Source organism: Chiloscyllium punctatum, chromosome 12 (assembly GCF_047496795.1).
Source record: "Chiloscyllium punctatum isolate Juve2018m chromosome 12, sChiPun1.3, whole genome shotgun sequence".
NCBI lineage: Eukaryota > Metazoa > Chordata > Chondrichthyes > Orectolobiformes > Hemiscylliidae > Chiloscyllium > Chiloscyllium punctatum.
In genome coordinates this window covers 44,046,601-44,074,034 of record NC_092750.1, presented here as the reverse complement: position 1 = coordinate 44,074,034, position 27,434 = coordinate 44,046,601, and the positions used below count along the sequence as shown (strand labels likewise).

The following is a 27,434-nucleotide window of genomic DNA, read 5'->3' as shown; positions in this document are numbered from 1 at the left end:
GTCCTCCCTGTACTCCCAGTCTTCATCCCTTCTACTCCATCCCTCCTGCCCCTATTCCTGGCCTCTGCCCCAGCCCTCATACTCCACGCCCAGTTATTACCCCTCACCTGCTCCCACTCTTGGCTTCTGTGATGTTACTGGCCATGTCTCCTGGCCATTTTGCACTATGGGTAATCTAAGGTTATGCTGGTAGGGTTACTTAAAAAGGAATAGAAGGAGTCTGAAGTGGAGCATCAAGTCTGACATACATGAGTTGGGCTGAATAGTCAGTTTCTGTGCTGTGATTCCAAAACCAAGAAAGCATCTGCGTGAGAATTTGGATTTTTTAGCCCATAAAGATGTCACTGTTTTACACAGCAGGTTGTTTTGTTATATGGTTGCCATTGATTTTGTTAGATGGTGAGATTCCACAATAACCTGTTAATCAGTGGTATTCGTTCAGTCTGCCCGCGAATACGAGAATGTCGCTCTTCCAAATCCCACAAGCATTTTGATTTATTTTAAACAGATGTTAATACATCTTCAAAAAACCTCATTACAAATTATTGCACAAAATAGCTCTTCTGTGCTGTAATTCAGATAGCTAGGTGGTGAAGGAAAGATCTAAGAACTGTTTTTTATACACTACTACCTTTTAAGGCACAATGTATATTAAACATCTAGCTCATTTATTTTGGCCACTACCAATACCACTTCTTTGTGTCTGTGTCTAGTAACACATGAGGCAGAGAAAAAACATGTTTTTGTCTCTTTCCAAAGCTGGTTTGCCTGAATGCATTGCCAATCTATTGTCAGAAGCGATAGTCTAAGGGACACAACCTAATATCAACTATGGCTGACCAGGAGACTCTCCTGCTATTACCACATACATGGGTGTATTGGGAGGATAATCAACCAGTTTTGGCTATGTCATGAATGCAACTTGGAGACCACCAAGTCCTGGAGTGGGAATGAAACCCAGAGCTTCTGGCTAGAAGGGATACTTGATGTCGTTTGTGGTTTACTACATACTTTAGACTAGATAACATACGCAACAGATGTCTGAAGTCTGTACACAACACTGACTGGGTTCTGTGCTTATTAATGACACTATACATTGCAAACACACAAAACCAGCAGACCACAGTAACTCCATTACACAGAGAGACCACATGGACGAGGCATAAGTTATCATCTAACAGTCAGACAGGTCTATTTGCTCTGGAATCTGTGCTATAATTCAAGATGCTGCCCAATGTGCAACAGAATGTCCTCTGTGTGTTTGTACTCTAGCTTGTGGACAAAGTTTTGAATTTGCAACTTGCAGATTTTAAGTGAGAGTTTTATCCACTAAGCCACAACAGGCACATATTTTCCGAAAGCTGTTGTGACTTGAACCCCTGTCCCCAGAATATGAGCCTAGGCCTCTGGGTCACAAATCCAGTGACATTACTACCATACCATTGTTGGATAAGACTTCAATCTCTGAAGCAGTAAACAATGAGATGTGGACTAAGCACCACCCAATACAAAACTGTCATATGGAGCCGGGTCAGAAATAGCTTTGGATCTCAAAGGAAGTAGGACTACCATCTGGGTCTCCCTCATAACCATTGTAACAATGTCTATCATACTAATATACTCTACCTTATTATTTACATTCAAAAACTACAACCTGTTTAAGACAAGAAACTTTGAATTAGACTTCCATTTGGGTTTCCTCTACCACACAAGACCAGGAAGGTCCTATATGTTTCAACCTAAAAAGAGGATGATGAGAGCAAATCTGCTTAATAGTGACCAACAGTCCAGGTAACTTGCAGAACATGAGCAATCGATCCATCATATTCTCTTTGTCCAATCCTAAATACCTTGAATTAACCTGTTCAGCCAAGTTCTGGGGCAGATGAGACTAGATCAAAATGCTTATAATTTTTTCTGCTCCAGGTATTACAGTATTTCATTTCTACTGATTTATGAAATGGTTTTCAACACTTTTGAAGGAGAGAACTTCACACAACTGTATAATTTAGTTGGTATTTTGCAACAAATATGAATTAATGACCTTTTCCTCAATAGAAGCATGGATGAGTTTCCAGTTAATGCTAGAGGTGAGTTTTGTCTCCTTAGGGTATTTTTACCTGATAATTGTTATATTATCCCTTGTAATATTATAAATTAGGTGTGGTTGCCCTGAGATTGAAGTATCCAACAGATATTCACTATCAGCTGACTGTTGTGTAAAAATTATTGAATTATGTACAGTATTTGCAAGCACATGGATGTGATCTATATGGACTTCAGTAAGGCGTTCGACAAGGTTCTCCATGGGAGACTGTTTAGCAAGGTTAGATCTCATGGAATACAGAGAGAACTAGCCCTTTGGATACGGAACTGGCTCGAAGGTAGAAGACAGAGGGTGGTGGTGGAGGGTTGTTTTTCAGACTGGAGTGCCACAAGGATCGGTACTGGGTCCACTCCTTTTCGTCATTTATGTAAATGATTTGGATGTGAGCATAAGAGGTACAATTAGTAAGTTTGCAGATGACACCAAAATTGGAGGTGTAGTGGACAGCGAAGAGGGTTACCTCAGATTACAACAGGATCTTCCTCAGATGGGTCTGAGGAGTGGCAGATGGAGTTTAATTTAGATAAATGCAAAGTGCTGTATTTTGGGAAAGCAAATCTTAGCAGAACTTATACAGTTAATGGCAAGGTTCTAGGGAGTATTGCTGACAAAGAGACCTTGGAGTGCAGGTTTATAGCTCCTTGAAAGTGGAGTCACAAGTAGGTAGGATAATGAAGAAGGTGTTTGGTATGCTTTCCTTTATTGGTCAGAGCATTGAGTACAGGAATTAGAAGGTCTTGTTGCAGCTGTACAGGACATTGGTTAGGCCACTGTTGGGATTTTTCATGCAATTCTGGTCTCCTTCCTATCAGAAGGAAGTTATGAAACTTGAAAGGGTTCAGAGAAGACCTACAAGGCTATTTGAGCTATAGGGAGGGGCTGAACAGGCTGGGGCTGTTTTCCCTGCAGCGTTGGCGGCTGAGGGGTAACCTTATAGAGGTTTACAAAATTATGAGGGGCATGGATAGGATAAATAGACAAAATCTTTTCCCTGGGGTGGAGGAGTCCAGAACTAGAGGGCATAGGTTTCGGGTGAGAGGGGAAAGATATAAAAGGGACTTAAGGGGGCAACATTTTCACGCAGAGGGTGGTACGTGTGTGGAATGAGTTGCCAGAGGAAGTGGCGGGGGCGGGTACAACTGCAGCATTCCTGATGAAGGGTTCCTGCCAAAACGTCAATTTTCTTGCTCCTTGGATGCTGCCTGACTCGCTGTGCTTTTCAAGCACCACTCTAATCTTGCAACTTTTAAAAGAAATCTGGATGGGTATATGAATAGGAAGGGTTTAGAGGGATATGGGCAGGGTGCTGGCATGTGGGACTAGATTAGGTTGGGGTATCTTTTCGACATGGATGAGTTGGACTGCAGGGTTTGTTTCCGTGCTGTACATCTCTATTACTCTATGACATTGGTGCCTGCAGTTAAGCTAAGCTGAATTGAGGAAGTTAAGCTGCAAAATACAGCATGCTTCTATGAACATGTCATTCTTCAAAATATCCCAACTGGGATGGTATCTGGGATCTTTATACCCTCAGGTCACATACTGTGTTATTGATGATATCATGACTATGTCTGTTGAAAGTATATGGACTTGGGGATATAACACAAGGCCTGTCACTTGAATGCAATTGACATTCAATTAACACCCTAAAACAGAGTTTTACACTTTGTGCTTTATAAAAGTTGTTGGTTCAAAATGAAATGTTCTTAACTGAAATGAAACCTGGCATATTTATGTGGTGCATTCACACTGAGATTATTCACATTCCATGCATACCCAATGCACTAGGATGGAGCACCCTCATGTGGTCAGGTTTTCTCATATCATTTTAAACTTTGAATAAGGGTTACCGAGAATATAAGGGAACAATTGGAAAGTTCAGCACATTCTGCAGTAAAATCCTCATAGTATTTTCCATGAACTCAAAAATTTGAACATTAAAATATGATATTTTTTGAGTGCAGCTGTTAATATTGGTTATTTCAAATGTATTTGAAAGTCAGACAATATTTCAGAAAGGATTCATTGTCGATGATTTAAAAAGAAAATTGGGGAGAAAGTAGTTCTACAATGCAATGTAAGGCAACTATATCATTTCAGTTTTGAGGTTCAGTCACAAAATAACCAAAAAATTGACACCTACAGATTCCATTGCATAATGTGCAACCGTGCAACTAATTCCTCACTGGCTGCCTTTTCCACATTTGCAACTTGTGTTTTATACTCCTGCCAGGTAAAGATTAGGTCAGTAGGGGATTTTTTTTTTAATCATACTCTTTGGGTTTTGGTTTACGCTTTGTAGCATTATCTATTTCTGTCAATGTAGATTATTCCTCGCCTGATTTTTGTTTTCCCTAAATTTCCCTAGGGAAAGTGTCTTACCACCCTACATATTTACCGAGACTCGCAGAATACAGAGAGGTGGACCTGATGCATATTTCACCACTCTTTTGTGCTTTGGTTTAGAGGTGCAGTGTGCCTCAGCATACTGTGAATAATTTATTTTAACACAAACTTTTATTTCAATATGCTTGATTGCTTTTGGACTGATTCTGTAAAATTAAAAATGTCTCAGTTTTCTACCATTAACCATTTTCTCAAGGCAGTGTGTGGCAGGCTGCAGAATGGGAGTTACTAAGTAACGGTCTGCAGCATTAACTGGTCCGTCAGCTCTGAGCCAAGCTAATTTCTGACTTCAGGTCAATTCCCAGTAAATTACGCATACTACTTACTGCAGGGACAGGAATTGACAAACTGTTTGATATTTTGAGACTGCTCACTTCCGTCCATTCTAAATATTGGTCATTTATACCAAGAAGAGTTTACTTTACAGGAATTGGACATTACTGACTTGTGGGACAGCCTACAGTCTCCCTGTTTTTGAGGCCAGCGTTGTTTCAGTTTCATGTAAACTTGATCTGTTTGGCTGATTGGTATCAACTACAGTATATTGCTGCCAGCAGAGAAAGAACTGTTGAGCTTTAATACAGTGTATTCATTTGGGAATTTGATAAAGACAAGATTGGATTTAAAACCATGCTTGATTTGAATGTTCTACAGATTTCAGCAATGAGAGTTGATTTGAAATTAGGATTTCTACTTTTTTGAAAAAAAGCCATGCCTTTATGGGCAGATAATAGAAGAAATAGTGTACCTCAATTCCATATAACTGAAAGAATTAAAATTCAGTGGTCAAATGAACCCAATCTGACAAATCCAGTTCTACAGTCTAATTTCTCTTTTGTTACCTGATTGATTGCACAGTTAAAAATTTGACATGGGACCTGTGTCTTTTTCAATTTGCATGGTTTTCAGTTGGTTCTCATAGCTCTTAATGGGATGGACATGGAATAATTATGTCACTCCGTCCATGAAGCTAGACCACTGCATTGGTCATCGTAAATACTGCACTGTATCATTTGCTGTGTGTTCAGCTCAGAGCCATTAGATTGGATTGTGGATATTGCACATTATTTTGTTTTCACTGCAAGTGATTGGATAGAGAGAGCAAGAGCACCATGGTGACATAATTCGAATTGGAACTTGTTTTCCCAGCGTTATTGGCATTTCAGGTCCAAAGGAGCATCTGGGGCAAATAACTAGAGTTCTTACGATGCCATTTTGATGAACCCATTAGTCCAGGCACTTGGGAATACATACCGAGGAATTTAGAATAGGCAGTTCATGTGTCAGTCATGGTGTTATGTTGATTTATTTGCAGCCATGTTATTTTCACCTACCTTGCTGAACAGCCTAGAATAGTACTTGTCCTAGAAGACCCAGTTTTATACTGCAGCATTGTTGTGTGGTCAGTAGTGCATACTGAGGATAACAGCTGGAGCGGAATGGTGACAGGTAGTGGTGACAGAATGAAGGCTGTTGTCCTGAGAGAGGTCTAATAGGTTCCAGTTCTTGGAGCCACTGTCACTCCCCTCTGGGAAAACACTGCAGCCATATTTGTTTTCTGTAAAAGACTGATGATGGGATTGCTGTGACATCACACAAGCCTCTTTGAGCACTGCTGTCCCCAGCCACCATAGCAGCCACACGAGACTATGTGGTGTCAGTCAGCACTTGTGTGAGAACAAGCTGAGTTTGCATGTTTTCAGTTTGATCTTTCACTGCAGCACTCAGATGGTGAGTACCTTTTTCACATGGGGTTGGTCATCACTTCAACACTGGAAGAAATGGCTTTCATTCTCTAAACAAAGTTGTAGCTTGTCTCGTCTATGCGTCTAGAAAATGATAGAGGCTTTCTGGCAAGATTGTCAAAGCACCGAATATTTTGTTGTATGCGTTTAACAACATGGTATTTAAAAAGTCAATCCTCATTTAAACACTATTGTGTCGAACAGGTGCACTGTCTCATGCACTACTGGGGGGAGACAGGCACTCCCCCAGAGCCCTATCCCTTGCCCTTGCTGCCTAATGTCTCTCCATGCTGATCTTCTAAGTATGGAGTGTTAATATCTGAGCTGGTGGCTAGACGTATCAGAGAGAGTAGTTGTGTTTCTTTGTATCAGGGTCAGTTTCTTCCTCGAACACCTATTGTGGTAAGGGGAGAGGGGAATGCAAGATGTGCATGCCTATAACATCAGCAGCCTGTGGGATATTGGTAAGTGGGATATGAGGAGGAAGATTTGCTATGAGCAAACTATCACCATCACAGGTGAGGGTGAGGGCATTCAGTCATTCCTGTCATAGAATCCTACAGTTTGAAAGCAGGCCATTTGGGCCATTAAGTCTGCACCAACCCTCCAAAGGACATCCCACCCAGACCAACCCCTCTATCCTTTCCCTGTAACCTTGCATTTCCCATGGCTAACTCACCTAGCCTGCACACTCCTGGATACTATGGGCAATTTAGCATGGCCAATCCACCTAACCTGCATATGTTTGGACTGTGGGAGGACACCAGAGCACCCGGAGGAAACACACACAGACATGGGGAGAATGTGCAAACTCCACACAGGCAATTGCCCAAGTCTGCAATCGAACCTGGGCCCCCGGCACTGTGAGGCAACAGTGCTAACCAATGAGTCACCGTGCTACTGCTGTCCTTTAGCTTCTGCCAACTTCCTGAATTTTTGCATTAACCTTGTCATGTTAGAATGAATGTAGTGTATGAGTGTGATGCAAGGTGTTTGGATGAGGCTGTAATGGTAGATAATTGGCAGTGCATGTAAGCTGCCAAATATGGATGCAGGTTTCCAACAGTGCTAGGTGTGTGAGGGTGAGGCTTATATCTTTAATAGCTAGGTAAGTGTTGCCTTGACTTCTCATGAACTCATTTGATTTTCTGCATTGTGTACAGACCTTAGGAGCTAGACTGCTTCTTTTCTTAAAGGTGGTCTTCAAAGCTACCCCGTACCTTCCTGGGTTGAGAATCTCTCTTCCTGTCCACTACAACTCTCCTTTATACCCACTCTCCATCTAGGTCAGGCTCTCTTCCCCAGCTATGTCAGAACCTGCTATAGTCAAAATGCAGGTGGCTTTTACAAAGATGTAGGCGAGCGTTATGCAGAGCAGGCTAGGTTTAAATGCTGCTGCTCTCACATGATGTTAACTCAGTTAATGAGGTGCGGAGCCACTCATACAGTAGATTTCATGCTGGGCTGCATGCTGCTAGAATTTAAATGAGCAGGCAGCATGAAGTTTGTGTGCAGCCTGCATTGGAAGAAATGTGTGGTTTAATCCAACATTGTGATCATTGTGGGACTACCTATTTTACTCTCCAGGTGTCTGAGCTATTGGGGGTGCTAATATAACTCAAGTCATCTTGAAGTACCTGGGTGAAGGTTGTTTAAAATTCTGAAACTGATGTTTTTTCTATGGGAGACTGACAGGCTTTAGATATTTTTTAAATTAACCTATTCAGGCATATTATGACACCCTTCTGGAGCAGATTGGACTTGAACCTAACCCTTTTGGCCACTTCAACATAAGAGAACCCCCAATCCCCAAGCATTCTTTAGATTTGAACAAAGCTTGCAATGATTTTTTGATGAAGACTGGCTTGTGTGTGCACACTGGTAGACTGTATAGAGGAATATGTCTAAAGCTGATGTGGACGTTTCAATATCTGTTGAGTGTTTTGTCTTTTTTTTAACTAATGCAAGCAGAAAACAAACCATGAGTCACCAGATCAAAGAAATTTGCTCTATCAATCTCTGTCCTTTGTTCTTTGTGGCGGTCTCTTATTGCAGTTATAATTTGTTTTTAAATTGACATTAGTTAGTTCAGGTTCTGAAAGGCCTGTGCAAGTGGTTCCTGGCATTTACATTGCAAAATGTGGTTCCTTAATCTTTGCAGCAGTGAGTAGAGTCCGCGTTCCAGGACCTTTGAGCTATCGCGAGATTTATTAATGTAAATGCTGGGAATTGCCCCAAGGGCATCAATCTCCCAGAATCTGAATTAAAGCAAGGTTCAAATAATATAGGCCCATAAATGATGGGAACTGTCGAGGTGTTGTGGGTGTGGGGCTGCTCAACATGATGTTAAAATACTGAGGCAAAGACTTCACAAGGAGAATTAAATTGACATAATTTGGAGATGCTGGTGTTGGACTGGGGTGTTCAAAGTTAAAAATCACACTCCACCAGGTTAAATTCCAACAGGTTTAATTGGAAGCACTAGCTTTTGGAGCACTGCTCCTTCATCAGATGATTATGGAGTACACAATTGTAAGACACAGAATTTATAGCAAAATTTATTGTTATAAATTCTGTGTCTTACACTTGTGTACTCCACAACCATCTGATGAAGGAGCAGCGCTCCGAAAGCTAGTGCTTCCAATTAAACCTGTTGGACTATAACCTGGTGTTATGTGATTTTTAAATTGACATAGGGAGTCTGTATTCCTGTAATTCTCCTTTGTATCTTCTTCTCTTTGCTCTTGTTTCTCTCAGGTTAGAATTGACACCAAACAAAACTAACTCGAGCTGCCACAGCTAGTAATGAAGTTGCACCTGCTGAAACCAGGCATATCTAAGCACACCCTCCAAAGTGGTTGTGCATTGCCTGTGCTGCTGTTTCTCACCCAGGCAGAACTGTGTGGCTAGCTTAGCAGACAGCAAATCAACTCACAGGGCCGACGGCATCCAATCATTACACTGAGAATAGATCGTGAGAAAAGTTCAGTTGTGGGACAAAAGCACTCACTTCAACTGTTTGTGAAAGGAAAGAGCATGAAATTATTTCCCTTTCCATCTGCCATTGGCCCATTGTATGATTTGCCGAGCTAATTAGAGTCATTTGTTTTAGCTCCGCAAGGCCCAAACACCTCAAATGTAATTAGGCTTCAGTAACCAAATGTTTAATGTGGAGATAGCAGATGGCAGCCTGTCGTTTTCACAGTAAAATACAGTCAGTCAGACATTTCAGCAGAAACTGTGGGTAGGATTTTCCTGTTTGGGTTTCCGAACTTTATGGTTAGGCTCAATATGGGTAAGGAACTTGCACTGTGAGGAAACACTCACTCTGTAATTTTTCCTGCAGTGACCAATTCATGACCCACCATTGAGTTAGAAATAATAGACTGTTTCAAGAAGCTGGAGAGTCCAGCAAAGGCTTTTCAGCATGAAGGATGGCTATTCCCTCCCTTTCATTCTTTTTAATGGTTAACTTTTATAGCCAGGTCACCACTGAGAGATGGTGGCCTCCTTCGGCTAGTCTGTGGCTGTTACAGCATTCAGGTAGGCACAGAAGGTCTCCAGCCTGCTTGGAGTGTTATGTCATATCTCAGTCTGTCCCCTATTGCCCTGCTGGTACCCGGAGATATTGATAACCAACCTGTTCAGATACACAGTGACACACTTCTGGAACAGGCAGGATTTGAACCTGTATCTTCTGGTTCACTAGTAGAGATAGCACCACAAGACTCTCTGCTGATACCAGAAGGTCAACTGGAAAATCCAATTCTGCTTTCTTTTTTGCCTTGATGAGCTGTTGATGACCTTAATTGGCTATTGCTGCATGTGGATGTGTAGCCACATGTCCACCCCCATCCTGCCTCCAGATTAATATCTGTCGAGCTGGGGTTCCAGTCTGCTGGTGCTGTGTACACTGCCAGGTGGCCTTCAATTCTGGTTCCAGCAAGCTTTAAGCATCAAAATTGTGTTTTGGGTCAGCCGTTGTGTTCTGTAGATAGTTTTATTCAAATTTGAACATTTTTGTTTGTGTTTTCCTTAGCAGGTTTGCTAAATTCTACTCCCCAGTGACATTTTTGTTTTGACATGATCTGCTTCCCAGGACTTTTAATTAACTCTGCCTGGATCCAGTAGAGGATTCCGAGAGAGGTAGCCGCAATGGGCGAATTATGATCAATTTATTAAATTCAAAACTGAGTCCAGAAGCTTGCAGGGTTCCGAAGCAGACAATGAGGTGGTGTTGTTCGTGAGCTGAGTGTTGAGTTCAATAGTTTTAGGGCCTGAGCACCTTGTCCCATCTACCCCCATACACCGGGCCTTGTCATTGTCAGCCACTAACGATCCCCGTTATCAGCTGTTCATTCTCTCTGGCGAGACTTCACTCAGTCCTTTGTCTGCCTACCTGCTGTTCTCTGTCTCTGGGCTCCATTTTCACCCACAGTTTACTCTTACCCCCCTCCCTCTTTGCCCCTTTTCTAGCATTTATACCAAACTTACCTTGCTACAGTCAGGTCTGAAGAAGGGTCATTAGACCCGAAACGTTACCTCTGCTTCCTCTCCACAAATGCTGCCAGACCTGCTGAGATTTTCCAGCAATGCCTGATTTTGTTTCTGATTTCTAGCACCTGCAGTTCATTTGGTGGTTTTTCTTTTCTGTTAAACCTGGAGGCACTGTGATATGAATGTGATATAAGCAATCAGCCATCTAAGGTCAGTTGTTGTTATGCTGGCGATCAGCAACAACTACACATGACCTAATTAAACAAACAGGCATATTACAATTTTCCCTGCTTTAGGGAATACAGAAATGCTTGAATTGCTGTGCTTGTCAGAGAAATAATATTGAACAGAAATCCACTCCATGCATACCATAATACTTATAAAGAAAGCAACCTCTCAAGCCACTAAACTTGGACAAATGTTAAAGAGGTCATTCATAGAAATGGCCTTAAATGAATTGATAAAGGTTTTTTCTCTTTCCTTTTCAACAGCAGCCTTGAGGAATTAGAGTTTTATCAGTCACCTTTTTCAAGTTGCTGTTAAACAGTTTTGTTTCCACATAGTTAAAAATCACACAACACCAGGTTATAGTCCAACAGATTTAATTGGAAGCACACTAGCTTTCGGAGCGTCGTTCCTTCATCAGGTAATAGTGGAGGGCTCAATCCTAACACACAGAATTTATAGCAAAAATTTACAGTGTGATGTAACTGAAATTATACATTGAAAAATTGATTGTCTGTTAAGTCTTTCATCTGTTAGAATACAGTGATAGTTTCACTTCTTTCATGTGTAAATCACAAAACCTTTTTTAAGAAAGTTGCATTCTCAGGTTAGCTGTTAACAATGGTGATAGCTAGATAATACATTGAAGGTGTTAGCCCCCTGTGTTCTCTGTCTATGACCTGATGTTTAGATTGATTCTAATCTAAAAAGTGAGATAATGGAGTTTTACATAAATTCCTGCAGTTTTTGAGCTCTGAGTTCTACATGAATGCGTGCAGTTTTTGAGCAAAGTGCAATGTAACCCTCCAAGTACAAATTCACCCCACAAAATATATGTGAGCATGTGGGTCTTTGTCTGTGTGTGTGTGTGTGTGTGTGTGTGTGTGTGTCTGTCTGTCTGTCTGTCTGGGGTGGGGGTCGTGTGTGTGGAAGTCTGTGGAAGACACTCTACACTCACCACACACACACCTTCTCACACTCACGACCCCCACCCCAGACAGACAGACAGACAAAGACCCACATGCTCACATATATTTTGTGGGCTATAAATTCTATGTGTTAGGATTGAGCCCTCCACTATTACCTGATGAAGGAGCGACGCTCCGAAAGCTAGTGTGCTTCCAATTAAATCTGTTGGACTATAACCTGGTGTTGGGTGATTTTTAACTTTGTGCACCCCAGTCCAACACTGGTATCTCCAAGTCATTGTTTCCACATCAAAGTCATAAACCAAGGTGCCTGAAAGAAAATTCTGAAACTTAATTTTGAAAACTTGATGGCTATTGAGGAGTTATTGGATTAGTGACTTGTATTTGCCATATTCACCAGTCACACGAAATACCTCATTAGGACAAACTTGTCAGTGACAACTCTCCTCATGTCACTCATAAGAATCCAAAATCTCATTTGGGCTAAGTATGATTTGCTTGGTTTCCATGTCAACAGCCTCCAGCCATTGTAATTCTACTCTTCTCCCCACAGCCTGCCTGTTTAATTATCTTTTCTTCTGACGATAGGATTTAACCTATCCTTCTGTATGTTGTCTAAGCAGCTTTATTTCATTTCCAAACATAATACCATTAAGTGCTATTGACTATCCAATACCATCCAGTAACACAATTCCTGTCTGCTCCTAATTTGCCTTCCAATCCTGTTGACCTCTGACTTCCAAACAGGATGTTTTGATTCGTTAAAGGCACTGCGTGAACTGAAGTTTTAAATTTTGAAAGTGGGAGAGAATAAGGAATTTTGAAAAAAAGACATGGTTCCATATTGACAGCACCTTTAGCTGTGAAGTGCAATGTCAAAATGTCAGTGAAGTATTTGAGAAGTGTACTTATAGTAATGTTGACAAATGATTATGGGCACAGGAAGCTCCCTCACAGAACAATGTGATAATGATCAGTTGTTCTGTTTTCTCATCAGTGATTAAGTGACACATATTGCCCTGCTTTTTGTCAAAGCAGTGCCATAAATCTTTTATTTGTGGCTGATTGAGGTGGATCCCCATTTAGTGTTTCATCTGAAAGTATCTTTGACAGTGCAGCATTTTGTCAGTATTGCACCAGAATGTAAACTTGGATTATATACTGAAGTGCGACTTTAAAGCACAGCTGTCACATGGCAAAGTTCTTGAATTTAGGGTAAAATGGTTGAAAGTGTGACACTGATGATGAAAGGCAGCAGACAGTAGACCAGATTTTTAATTCATTCACAGGATGAGGGCAATGCTGGCTTGGCCAACATTTATTACTCATCCCTAATTGTCCAGAGAGCAGTTAAAAGTAAAACACGTTGCTTTAGTTCTACAGTCATATTTCATTCAGACCAGGTAATGGCATCAGTTTCCTTCCTTAAAGGACATCAGACGGGCTTTTCTTAGAATCATAGAATCCCTACAGTTTGGAAACAGGCCCTTCAGCCCAACAAGTCAACACTGACCCTCTGAAGAGTAACCCACACAGACTCATTTCTCTATCCTATATTTACCTGTGACTCATGAACCTAACCTACACATCCCTCAACACTATGGGCAATTTAGCATGGCCAATTCACTTAAACTGCACATCTTTGGATTGCAGGAGGAAACCCACGCAGACGCAGGGAGAATATGCAAACTCCACACACACAGTCGCCCGAGGCTAGAATTGAACCCGGGTCCCTGGCGCTGTGAGGCAACAATGCAAACCACTGAGCCACTGTGCTGCCCTAATTCTGACAAATCGATAATCATTCAGTTCTTAATTCCAGATTTTTATAGAAAATTTGAATTCCGTCATCTTAAAACCCAGGTCCCCAGAGCATTACCTGAGTCTCTGGATTAACAGTCCAGTGATCATCACTCCCTAGAGAAAAAAGGCTGCATGAGTTAACAAAGTACCTCTATGATAAGAATACAGAACAGATATAACAGAACCGAATGAAGATCCAAGGGATAGCATGATGCCTAAGTGGTTAGCACTGCTTCCTCACAGCACCAGGGACCGGGGTTCGATTCCAGCCTCAGGTGACTATAGTGTGGAGTTTGCACATTGTCCCAGAGTCTGCATAGGTTTCCTCCGGTCAAAGATGTATAGGTTAGGTGAATTGGCCATGCTAAATTGCCCACAGTGTTCAGGGATGTGTAGGTTAGGTGCATTAGTCAGGGGTAATAAAGAGTAATAGGGTAGGGGAATGGGTCTGGGTGGGTTACTCTTCGGAGGGTCGGTGTGGATTTGTTGGGCCTAATGGACTGTTTCCACATTGTAGCGATTCTATGATAAGCTACATGAGTACATGTATCAAAATGTCCCTGTTATTGGTCAGACCCAAATAAGATCACAGTATTGGGCTACTACATTCAGTCTCTGGTAGTAACTTTATAAATCATATTTAGCATGATGTTGTTGTTCCGTTGGATGGTGAGCATGGTGTGGTGGTTCCAGAAGTAAATTAAATTGAACCAGCCACCAACAGTCAGATGTGGCTGGTATCTGAAGTGAATATTGCTCTGGTCATTCTGAAGAATATGCTACAACTCCTGTCATTAGCATGGAATGGGGCCTGTTTCTTCAATGATGTATGTTTTCCCTGTTGCACAGCAACTAACTTTGTAACCTTTCTGAATGAGACTTCGAAGTTTGCTTCAATTTAAGGTTGGTTGTTTGCTTGGGCTGAGGTGTGGTTGATTCTCAACTGAGAGTTACACCCAACAGAAACTGTTTGGAGACTGCCTGAGCTGGTTTCTGTTTGAGTCATAAAGCCAGGAGGACAGAACTGGCTGGGTTCTGCTGCAATAGTAAAAATGTATTGATCTAAAATAACCTCACTCCCTCACTTCTCAGCTTGACCTTTCCAGTTAGAAACCTTTCTCATCTGACGTTATTTACCAACCTGCTGGACGGGATTGTTTACCGGGGAGTGTGGCTTTCATAGGTAAGGGATCAAAGTAAAAATATCTCTGATGAAAGTAAAGCCATATTTATATTATGTTAAAACTGCAGTTTCAGAAGTATGATGATTTGTACAAGTTATCTGGTTCTAAGGTAGAATTAAGCAACTAAGTTGAAGGAAAGAAAGAACTTCAACAAAATAACACTTTGTCCCATCTAGTAGGAATAGGATGAGGAAACACCACGTTACCTGGTAACTAATTGAACTGTTTTGGTAATTTTCAGTGAACAAGTGTTGGACAAGATACCAGGCGAATACTGCTCCTTCTGTACTTGCATGGGATGTATAAAATCTTCTTGAATGACCATAAAACTTGTTTAAGTATCTCACTTGAAAAGTAATAAATATGAAGTTTGACACTTCTTCATGATTTGACAGAAGTATCAGCTTAGATTGGGTTCAAGTAATAGGGGGGAGTTTAGCCGACAATTGTTACATCCTGAGGTGCTATCTGTGCTTCATGTTGACGCATATGTATTCATGTTAAATCTGTTACGTAAATGGGGAGTAATTCTTCATTGAAAGTATATTCATTTCACTCACTCACTTTGTCAAGCAATTTACAAGCAACTTAAATTGAGCCTCGGAGAATCATAATGCATGTGAGGAACTGATGAGCCTCTGATTTTTTAATCTGTAGTAATACAATTTTAACACCATGCAGTGGATGAATTTTGAATGGATTAAGTGTATGGAATGAGTTGCCAGAGGAAGTAGAGGAGGCTGATACAATTGCAACATTTAAAAGGCATCTGGATGGGTATATGAATAGGAAGGGTTTGGAGGGATATGGGCTGGGTGTTGGCAAGTTGGACTAGATTAGGTTGGGATATCTGGTTGGCATAGACAAGTTGGACTGAAGGGTCTGTTTCTGTGCTGTACATCTCTATGACTCAAATAATTCAGATTAATGATTTGCGCCACTTTTATATTAGTGGTATATAGTTGCTGGGAGACCATTCTTGAGGAGTTAATATTAATAAGTTTATTCTGACAACAGAAGTGTAAAGGTACATTTTTAATTTGTCACCCAGGTGTGAAGCTGATATTGTTGACTGCCTGCTTACTGTTAAAACAGCTCAATTTTCAATTCCATAGAAGGCATGTTAAAAGTCTACCCTGTAGCCTATTTGGATTTTGATTCTACAATTCTACGAGTCAGATAAGAAAGCAAAATATTAACAGTGTAAATTTGGTTCATGGATATCAGGTTAGCAGATGCTTTTTCAAAACTTACACGTTATTGATAAAATTGGTGAAAATACATTGGAAAATAAATTCAACATACGTCAAATATGATACCTTTCAGAGGAAGTTGTAGTGTATGGATAATGTCACTGGATTAATGACACACAGTCTACTGTGATGGAAAATGAGTTTAAACCATGACAAGGCAAATGGTGAAATTTGAATTCTATAAAAAATCTTGTTAAAGTTGGTCCGTTGGTGACCATATAACTATTGTTGCTTGTTGTAAAAGTCATCTTCTTCACTGATGTCCTTTAGAGAAGGATTTCCACCTTTCCTGGTCAGTTCTACATGTGACTCCAGACCCACCGTAATGTGGTTGACTCTGAATTAACATTGGTCTATTGGGGATGGTCAATAAATTCTGGCCTAGCCAGCAATGCTCACATAATTATACATTGTACCCCCTAGGTACCTTTCTACATTCACTTACAATATGTGATTTTGTGTAAAACATTTTCTGGTGACACAGCCCACGGGGTTTGAGAGGGGCTCCAACATCTTGGTGTACTGCAGCAGAAGGCCTGAATTTACATAGTTATCAGAATTTGATCTGAGATCTAGCTAGTGTAACAGCGATTTTGAATGTAGGACTCAATGGCAGTTGGCCTTATTATCAGACAGTACCAGTTTGGTGGTGGAAAAAGGAAAGCATTGTTTGATCTGCTGAAATTGTGAGGACTGAAGAAGATTTGACATCTAATATTTAGCTGAGCAAAGAACACTGATTGTAGTATGCTGAAAGTTCAAAGAAAAATTGTGGTGCAAGCAGTTCATTTGCAAAGCTTTTATCAATTAAAACCTATTAACCATTTATGTAAAATGCAGCAGTCGATTCAAACCAGACCTGCAATCTACTTCACCACTTTTATAGTCCTTTTTACATGGTAATAGGTTTCAGTCTGTGGTTCAATCTGTATTATCTTCAGGACAGAAAGAAGCAATTATTAATGTCCTTTAGGGAGTGAAACTGCTGTCTTTCCCTGGTCTGGTTTACATGTGACTCCAGACTCACAGCGATGTGGTTGATACCTAACTGTCCTCTGGGGTGGGCAATAAATGCTGGCCTGGCCAGTGGCATCCATAATTAATTATTTATGTGTTTGGGGGGGGTGGGGGGGGGGGGAGGGGAAGGGCTGTATTTGTATGTGTGGGTGTGTATACCATTTTTACAGTCATGGTGGATACTTAATGGTATGGACATGTTGGGTGTTTTGTAATATCATTGTCTTATCTGTGGAATTTCAGTGATAAATATTGGTGGAAAGAATATTATTAATAACGAGTAAGTTCACTGACATTAATTAAAGTAGCAGTTAGGAAAGGACCAATTGGAAAACAATGAAAGATGCAAAGGGGCGTGTTTGGAGATAAATTAATGAATAAACTGAAACATCTGTTCAGAAAGAAAAAGGTTTGGGAACAGTGAAAGGACAAAACAATTATGAAAAAAAAAGAATGATTGTGTGAGAAAACAGATTAGTAAGAGCTTAAATTTTAAAGTAGTGAAACATAAATTTAAGATTTGCATGGAAGGAGACTAATATACTGGTAGGGAGATTTGTTAGAGCTGCTTGGGAGCTCTAGGGGGGGGACCAGGGAGATGGTAAGGAAAATGATCAATCTGAGATTGGTACAGTTGAAAAAAAAAGTGAGCCAAACAGTCAGGGCAGGCAGGGACAAAGCAGAGGAATGATAAGTTAAACTGCATTTATTTCAATGCAAGAGGCCTAATGGGGAAGGCAGATAAACTCAGGGCATGGTTAGGAACGTGTAACTGGGATATCATAGCAATTACAGAAACATGGCTCAGGAATGGACAGGACTGGCAGCTTAATGTCCAGGGTATAAATGCAACAGGAAGAATAGAAAGGGAGGCCAAGAGAGAAGGGGTGTGGTGTTTTTGATAAGGGATACCATTACAGCTGTACTGAGGGAGGATATTCCTGGAAATAGATCCAGGAAAGTTATTTGGGTGGAACTGAGAAATAAGAAAGGATGATCACCTTATTGGGATTGTATTATAGACTCTCTAATAGCAAGAGGGAAATTGAGAAACAAACTTGTAAGGAGATCTCAGTTATCTGTCAGAATATAGGCTGGTTATGGTAGGGGATTTTAACTTTCCAAACATAGACTAGCACTGCCATAGTGTGAAGGGTTTAGCTGGAGAGGAATTTGTTAAGTGTATACAAGAAAATTTTCTGATTCAGTATGTGGATGTACCTACTAGAGAAGGTGCAAAACTTGACCTACTCTTGGGAAGTAAGGCAGGGCAGGTGACTGAGGTGTCAGTGGGGGAGCACTTTGGGTCCAGCAACCATATTTCTATTAGTTTTAAAATAGTGATGGAAAAAGATAGACCAGATCTAAAAGTTGGAGTTCTAAATTGGAGAAAGGCCAATTTTGACGGATTTAGGCAAGGACTTAAAACTCTGACTTGGGGCAGATGTTCGCAGGTAAAGGGAAATGCTGGAAAATGAGAAGCCTTCAGAAATGAGATAACGAGAATCCAGAGAAAGTATATTCCTGTTAGGGTGAATGGAAAGGCTTTTAGGCATAGGGAATGCTGGATGACTAAAGAAGTTGAGGGTTTGCTTAAGAAACAGAAGGTAACATATGTCAGGTATAGACAGGATAAACTGAGTGAATTCTTAGAAGAGTATAAACGCAACAGGAGTATGCTTAAGAGGGAAATCAGGACGGCAAAAAGGGGACATGAGATAGCTTTGGCAAATAGAGTTAAGGAGAATCCAAAGGGTTTTTACAACTATATTAAGGACAAAAGGGTAACTAGGGAGAGAAAGGGCCCCTCAAAGATGAACAAGGCGGCCTTTGTGTGGAGCTGCAGGAGATGGGGAAAATACTAAATGAATATTTAGCATCAGTGTTGACTGTGGAAAAGGACATGGAAGGTATAGAATGTAGGGAAATAGATTGTGACATCTTGAAAAATGTCCAGATTACAGAGGAAGAAGTACTGGATGTATTGAAACGCATGAAAGTGGATAAATCCCCAGGATCTGATCAGGTGTACCCTAGACCTCTGTGGAAAGCTAGAGAAATTATTGCTGGGTCTCTTACTGAGATATTTGTATCATTGATAGTCACAGGTGAGGTGCCGGAAGACTGGAGTTTGGCTAACGTGGTGCTACTATTTAAGAAAGGTGGTAAGGACAAGCCAGGGAAGTATAGACCAGTGAGCCTGACGTAGGTGGTGGGCAAGTTGTTGGGGGAATCCTGAGGGACAGGATGTACATGTATTTAGAAATGCATGAACTGATTAGGGATAGTCACCATGACTTTGTGCGTGGGAAGTCATGTCTCACAAACTTGATTGAGTTTTTTTGAAGAAGTAACAAAGAGGATTGATGAGGGCAGAGTGGTGGACATGATCTATATGAACCCAGTAAGACGTTCAACAAGGTTCTTCATGAGAGACTGGTTAGCAAGGGAAGATCTCATGGGATACAGGGAGGTCGAGCCATTTGGATACAGAACTGGCTCAAAGGTAGGAGACAGAGGGTGGTGGTGGAGGGTTGTTTTTCAGACTGGAGGCCTGTGACCAGTGGAGTGCCGCAAGGATTGGTGCTGGGTCCTCTACTTTTCATCATTTATATAAATGGTTTGGGTGTGAGCTTAAGAGGTATGGTTGCTAAGTTTGCAGGTGACACCAAAGTTGGAGGTGTAGTGGACAACGAAGAAGGTTACCTCGGATTACAACGTGATTTTAATCAGATGAGCCAATGAACTGAGGAGTGGCAGATGGAGTTTAATTTAAATAAATGTGATGTGCTGCATTTTGGGAAAACAGATCTTAGCAGGATTTATACACTTTGTGGTAAGATCCTAGGGAGTGTTGCTGAACAAAGAGACCTTGGAGTGCAGGTTCATAGCTCCTTGAAAGTGAAGTTGCAGGTAGATAGAATAGTGAAGAAGGTGTTTGGTATGCTTTCCTTTATTGGTTAGAGTATTGAGTACAGGAATTGGGAGGTCATGTTGCGGCTGTACAGGACATTGGTTAGGCACCTTTTGAAATATTGCGAACAATTCTGGTCTCCTTCCTATTGGAAGGGTGTTGTGAAACTTGAAAGGGTTCAGAAAAGATTTACAAGGATGTTGCCCGGGTTGGAGGATTTGACCAAGAGGGAGAGGTTGAATAGGCTGGGCTGTTTTCCCTGGAGCATCAGAGACTGAGGGGTGACCTTATAGAGGTTTATAAAATCATGAGGAGCATGGAAAGGATAAATAGACAAGGTATTTTCCCTGGGGTGGGGGAGTCCAGTATTAGAGGGCATAGGTTTAAGGTGAGGGGGAAAGATACAAAAGAGAACTAAGGGAAACTTTTTCATGCAGAGGGTGGTGCATATGTGGAATGGGCTGCCAGAGGAAGTGCTGGAGGCTGGTACAATTGCAACATTTAAAAGGCACTTGGATGGGTATATGAACAGGAAGGGTTATGAGGGATATGGGCTGGGTGCTGGCAGATGGGACTAGATTAGGTTGGGATATCTAGTTGGCATGGACGAGTTGAACTGAAGGGTCTATTTCCATGTTTTCACCTCAATGTCTCTGTGACACTTAAATGAAGAAACGTCCTAGTAATAGTCCCTGTCCCAAACCACTTGTTTTGTGAAAAGATTTTTTGCTTCTTTTACAAACTACTTTAATCTCTTAAATCTTTCCCCTCTTGTTCTTAGACCTTTCATAATTGGGGACATTTTCTCCCTATTTACTCTGCCCAGACTACTTATAATTTGAAATTCTTCCATCAGGTTTCCTCTTAGCCTTCACTTCTGCAAGGAATAAAGGCCCTGACCTCTCCAATCCATCTTCTTGTCTGAAATTTCTCATTCCTGGAGCTCTTTTTATAAATCTCTTTTGCAGTCTCTCTAATTCCTTCACACCCTTTATAAAATGTGGTGACCAGAGCAGAATACAATACTTCACCAGAGGCTGAATTAATGTCCCATAAAAGTTCAGCATAACTTCCTTGTTCTTGTACTTAGTGCCCTGATGAGTAAAGCTTTGGATAAAGTATGCTGTATTATCTACTCTCTCAACCACCTTTAATCATGTATGCACATTTACAGCATGGTCCCTCACCTCCTGCATCCTCTTTAGTTTGCCTTCCTATCAAAATGTGTTACTTCACACTTCTCCACATTGAATTTTATTGGCCCCTATTTGTCCTCTCCTCCAATTTGTCTGTGTCCTTTTGAACTGCTAATTAAGATCACACTATAGCTCTTGTTCAATAATTCAGAAATGTTGCTATACAAATATGTCTGCATGGGTTATACAAGTGCATTATTCTTGAAGGTGCAAAGTTGATCATAATGTTTGGCATTTGGAAGCAACAATCAAACAATCAAAGGTGCTGAGACACAACTTTGAGGAAAGGTACAGAAAGCTGAGATGTTACAATTTGTTTAACGCGTAAATGAAAACATCCTCTAAAAGAGATACTAATTAAACCTGCAGAGATGCACGGTATTGTAGTGTTACCAACATCTCCATTAGATGTGATTTTTGCTCTGTCCTGTTCCAGTGTGAAGTTAATATGAATATGCTGGGACTGACATTTTACTGTTGAGTCAAATTGAGGACGCTAAGTGGATCATGTGACCTGTTCAGAATTTTGACTGACAAGTTTTTGTGGCTCTCTTGTTAAAGGCTAATTTGGGTCCGGATTGTCATTTTCCGAAGAAGGTATGAGGTATTCTGCCTTGTTTCTTGTTAATAATTCCCAGGACAGACTGCAAGTCTTCAAGTTATAGGGAATGTCAAATTTTACTGGAAATGTCAAATTTTGTTAATAGTGTACTTCAAGCTGCCTATTTAATTTCATTGTGGAATAGGGGTAAGGTTTTAAAAGGTAGTTACTCAACATTTACACCTGAATACATAGAATCATAAAATTTTTATGGTGTGAAAAGAGGCCATTTGGCCCATTGAGTCTGCGCCAACTCCTAAAGAGCTTCGTTCCAAACCCAGCCCCCTACCTTATTTCTGTAACCCCCCATTTCCCATGGTTAATCCACCCAACCTACACATCCCCAGACACTAGATGTCAATCCATCTATCATCTATGCATCTTCAGACTGGGAGGAAACCGGAGCATCTGATGGAAACCTACACAGGGCGAACATGCCAGCTCCACACAGACGGTCACCCGAAGCTGGAATTGGACCCAGGTCCCTGGTGCCGTGACACAGCAGTTCTAACCACTTAGCCACTATTCTGTCTTTGTGATATAAGGCCCATGTGATTGACTTTGCCCTGGAGATGGGCTTTGAGAGGGGAAATAGGCCATAGAAAGCCATTACAGTGTTGGTTTGCAAGGTTTTGTTCAAGATATCCCTGCACCTCACAGGCAGATAAGGTTGCATGACTCTGGAGAGATAATAACAGCCAATCCCTGTTCCACCACACAGAATGAAGGTGGAATATGTGCTCACTTTGACTCTATGTGACTTGTTGAGCAAGTTTTCACATTTGTAGGAAGGTGGTAATGTTGTAGGTGTATTAGATTAGATTAGATTACTTACAGTGTGGAAACAGGCCCTTCGGCCCAACAAGCCCACCCCGACCCTCCGAAGAGCAACCCACCCAGACCCATTCCCCTACATTTACCCCTTCACCTAACACTATGGGCAATTTAGCATGGCCAATCCAACTGGCCTGCACATCTTTGGACTGAGGGAGGAAACCGGAGCACCCAGAGGATACCCACGCAGACACGGGGAGAATATGCAAACTCCACACAGACAGTCACCCGAGGCGGGAATTGAATCCGGGTCTCTGGCGCTGTGAGGCAGCAGTGCTAACCACTGTGCCACCGTGTCGCCCATTGAATTGACTTAGTTAGGGCTGCAGTTTTGAGAAGAGTAACTGGATCTGAATTGTTGGCTCTGCTTTCTTTCCACAGATGTTGGCAGACCTGCTGAATTTCACCAGTAGTTTATGTTTTAGAATCTACCTGCATCTGCCTTAAAATAGATGTAATGACCCCACCTCCACTGCCTCTGAGACAAAGTTCCAACTTCGCACAACCTCTTGAGAGAAGAATAATTCTTCCATCTCTGTGTTTAAAGGGTGACCCTGAATTTTAAAACAATGTCCCCCTAGTTCTGGACTGAACCACAAGAGGAAACATCCACATCCACCCTGTCAACACCATTCAGGATCCTCTATGCTTAAATCATGTCACTCTACGCTGTTCTAAACTCCAGAACAAATGAAGGATATCCTTAAATGTGGAGCTGGACTGCTCAGGGATGAGTTCAGAAAGCCCTGGTTCTTAAAAATGGCAGAGGAAATTTGGAACAACACTGCATCCATCCCAACCCCTGAAAACTCTGCTGAAGTTAGGTCAATTCGAAATTTCAAAACTGGCATTTTATTTTCTTTCAGAAAGCATATTGAGGGTCATGGAATTAAGATGATGCCAGAAACTTAAAGGTCAGTCATGATCAGAGGAACAGGCTTAAGAGGGTTATGGTCTCTTCTTGTTCTAATGTAATGTATGGAACGTCCACTTAGTCTTCCAAAAATAAGAAATGATCCCTGGCTTCTGACCATAAATATTGATCGAAAATGTTCACATTTGTAATGCGTTTTCTTTGGTAGAGAGCACCTGAGCTCCTACCAAGTTAATTCCTTTACATCTCATCGTTGTCTTTGTTTCTCAGTGTTGTTGTAAAGAAAGCAGATAGGTTATTGGTTGAGGTGTAACTCTTCTTCAGGAATAAAAATGTAAAAGTTTTTGAAAAGTTGACAAGGAACGCTAAAGAATAGGAGGTAAGGAACTGTAGTCCATTCCATTCTCCTTCCATTGAAATAGATGAAGTTAATGTACTGGTGTTTCTGTGATAGGTGTATCTATTCTCTGTTTGGTAGGTCCTCTCTCCTCTTTCAAAAGCAGGCCCTTGCTTATATTTCAGATCTCGCTTCTGATTCAGAGTTTGTGATGTTAATTGGTCTATCTATGTCTCTATGTAAGTGCTGGCAGTGCATAGAACCACTAGAGGTCTGATGGGAAATGGCAGTGAAGTCACTGGGCCAGTAACATCAAAATTGTTATTATGCTGAGCTGAGAGATGTGAAGGTTAATAAAACACCTACGTTCACTGAAATCAGTTTGTTTATCACAGACCAAGGATCAAAACTGGTGTGGCCCCCACCAGCTTGTTTAATAATTTTGTCAATTTTTATATGAGGGAAGAATTTGGTGTTGAGCATATTTTAAGTTTGGAATACATATCCTACAATTTTTGCAATAGCAATCATTTCATAATAGCTATAAGGACTGACTAGGCTTAATTAAACTACCAATGGGGACTATTTCCTTGTGCTTTAATAACACTGTATGACAACTGACAAATGACAATGAACAATCTTGCATGGACTTTCTTTGAAGGATGATTATCAAATTATAGATGAATGCCTTCTGGGAATATTTTTATTCATTCATGGAATGTGAATATCATTGGTTGGGCCAGTGTTTCTTTCCCATTCCTTGAGAAGGTGGTGGTGAACTGCTTCCTTGAACCAATGCAATCCACTTGCTGCATGTACACCCACAATGCCATTCGGGAGGGTGTTCCAGGTTTTTGACCCAACAACACTGAAGGATTGGCAATGTATTTCTAAGGGGAGAAAGTGAGGACTGCAGATGCTGGAGATCAGAGCTGAAAATGTGTTGCTGGAAAAGCGCAGCAGGTCAGGCAGCATCCAAGGAACAAGAGAATCGATGTTTCGGGCATCAGCCCTTCTTCAGGAATGAGGAAAGTGTGCCCAGCAGGCTAAGATAAAAGGTAGGGAGGAGGGACTTGGGGGAGGGGCGTTAGGAATGCGATAGGTAGAGGGAGGTCAAGGTGAGGGTGATAGGCTGGAGTGGGGTGGGGGCGGAGAGGTCAGGAAGAAGAAGTCAGAATATTGAGTAGCTTGGAGAACTTTTCAGAGGAAACATTTAACAGTAAATACTAAGAAGTATTATCCTGAAATAATGTCAGCTGACAATTCACAAAATATCTTTCAGGGAATATCAAAATAGTGAACATTAAATATTTTTGTTGTAATTTTATGCGAGTTTTAAATAGTGTTATTGTGACTATATTTTAAATACTTTGGTTTATTGTCACCAAAAGATTTTGTTTCTGGCTGTGTGGTTTCACTCAGGTCATCTGTTTGTGATGTTGATTCAGAAATAATTGTCACCAGATAACATCCAGTCTGATGAGATCTTTCATTTCCATTCTGAGATGGCAGACAGTACCTTGGTTTGACATCTTATCTGCAAAACATCTTGCTTCCAAGCCTTTTCCTGTTCTAATCAAAATGTTTGAAGTTTGCCAGGGAGTTTCTAGTGGAAATCCATACACAGTCCTCAACAACATGCCTAAAATCAGGAATAATCGTGGATGGAAATTGTGAATGCAAAGTCACCTCTTCTCCTCTTAAAACATCATGTGTTGGTGTTGTAGTGGGAGACACTTTCTCTGCTATGCAATATTGATTGAAAACTGGTATTTCCTGTTCAAACACAGCAATTGCTAGAACCTCTTTGAAATATACATTCTTCATGTGTAAGCCAAGACACCTTGCTGCAAGCTATTTAGCCCTTGGGATATTCCAACTGAACTTGTCCTTCTCTCATAGGATGTCACACATACGCATCTTCCAGTTGGACCTCCAGATACCTTAGATTAGATTAGATTAGATTAGATTACTTACAGTGTGGAAACAGGCCCTTCGGCCCAACAAGTCCACACCGCCCCGCCGAAGCGCAACCCACCCATACCCCTACCTTTACCCCTTACCTAACACTACGGGCAATTTAGCATGGCCAATTCACCTGACCTGCACATCTTTGGACTGTGGGAGGAAACCGGAGCACCCGGAGGAAACCCACGCAGACACGGGGAGAACGTGCAAACTCCACACAGTTAGTCGCCTGAGGCGGGAATTGAACCCGAATCTCTGGCGCTGTGAGGCAGCAGTGCTAACCACTGTGCCACCGTGCCGCCCACATTCACCGTGCCGTACCTTCATTCCCTTGACCAAACTTAGGAGGATTGCAGTTGAGTGTAATGGACATGCAGCTATGACAAGTGAAATTCACGCAATGGCACTGATGATGTTAACTATGTTTATCTTGCTAGAATGCAACACTGATAAAATATAACAGAAGGTCGTGTGGTGCAGTGTCACTCTCCCAACCTCTGGACTAGAAGGTCTAACTTCTATTTCCATCTGTCCTGGAGATGTGTAATAATATATCCCAGCACGTTGATTAAAATATTTGATTTGCTTTTCAACCTTTCGATTAAGATCAAGTGTAGTATCAGTTCTCATCAGTTTAATATCTAATCTTTCACCTTATCTGTGGACAGTACTTTCAATTGATTTTTGGAGTACTCTGTGGTGTATTCTGACCACAGAAAGGCTGTTATGACACAGTTATGGTGCCTCTCCCTCTGGGCTAAATGGTTCGTGTTCAAGTTATACCTACGCTGGGGGTGTATCAAAACGTGTCTGAACAGATTGTTTTGAAAATAATTTTAAAAACAAATAACATGCTTTGTGGAAGTTCTTTAAAGTTAATTTGAGTTGCTCCTCAAGTCAAATAGATACCTACACTGTCACAAGTGCATTGGAACCTTTTGTTTGTCTATTTATTATTGAATGGTCAACTTAGAAAGGTTGTTTACTTTTGGAAAGAAATCTGCTTCATACACATGCATTTAAATAGGTATACAGTGGAGGTTCAATCCAGGTGCACTTTTCACGTATTTAATTAACTTGATTATGAAATAAACAGTGTTGACTCACAGAAGATGACAAGTTCCGATGGACAAACACTAGCGTGTTGGAGTTGCCGACTATCTGCATCCCAATACATCATCGGGTTTGAAGTATCTGCAGTGTTTGCTTCACTGATTAAATGCAGCAACTGCCATAATTTTCTCATGAATTATGGATGGTTAGGCTTTACAAATACATAAATATTGATGCCAGTCCAAACCAAACTCTAAATGGTAATTACTTAATTCCTGTATCACTAGACTCTCCTTTCCCTGGTCATGACCCTGATGTTTCTCAGTTTAATTTTTCTATCCAAACGTAATGAGGTTTGTGAGCAGTAACCTGTACTTCGGCAGGCCCACAAACTGAGAGTGGAACTGTACGGAATTATAAATTGTCTGCCACAGAATAAGATATTTTGTAATTAAAAGCATAAAATCTTTTTTTTTGTACTAACCAGTCCC

General features: G+C 41.1%; 1 protein-coding gene and 1 pseudogene across 4 annotated transcripts in view; both read left to right on the top strand.

Annotated features, from left to right (window-relative positions):
• The window catches only part of magi1b (membrane associated guanylate kinase, WW and PDZ domain containing 1b), a 452,840-nt gene that overhangs the window by 161,570 nt on the left and 263,836 nt on the right, over positions 1-27,434 (top strand). The gene's annotated exons all lie outside the window — the stretch shown is intronic.
• On the top strand, positions 26,472-26,642 carry LOC140483998 (U2 spliceosomal RNA; annotated as a pseudogene).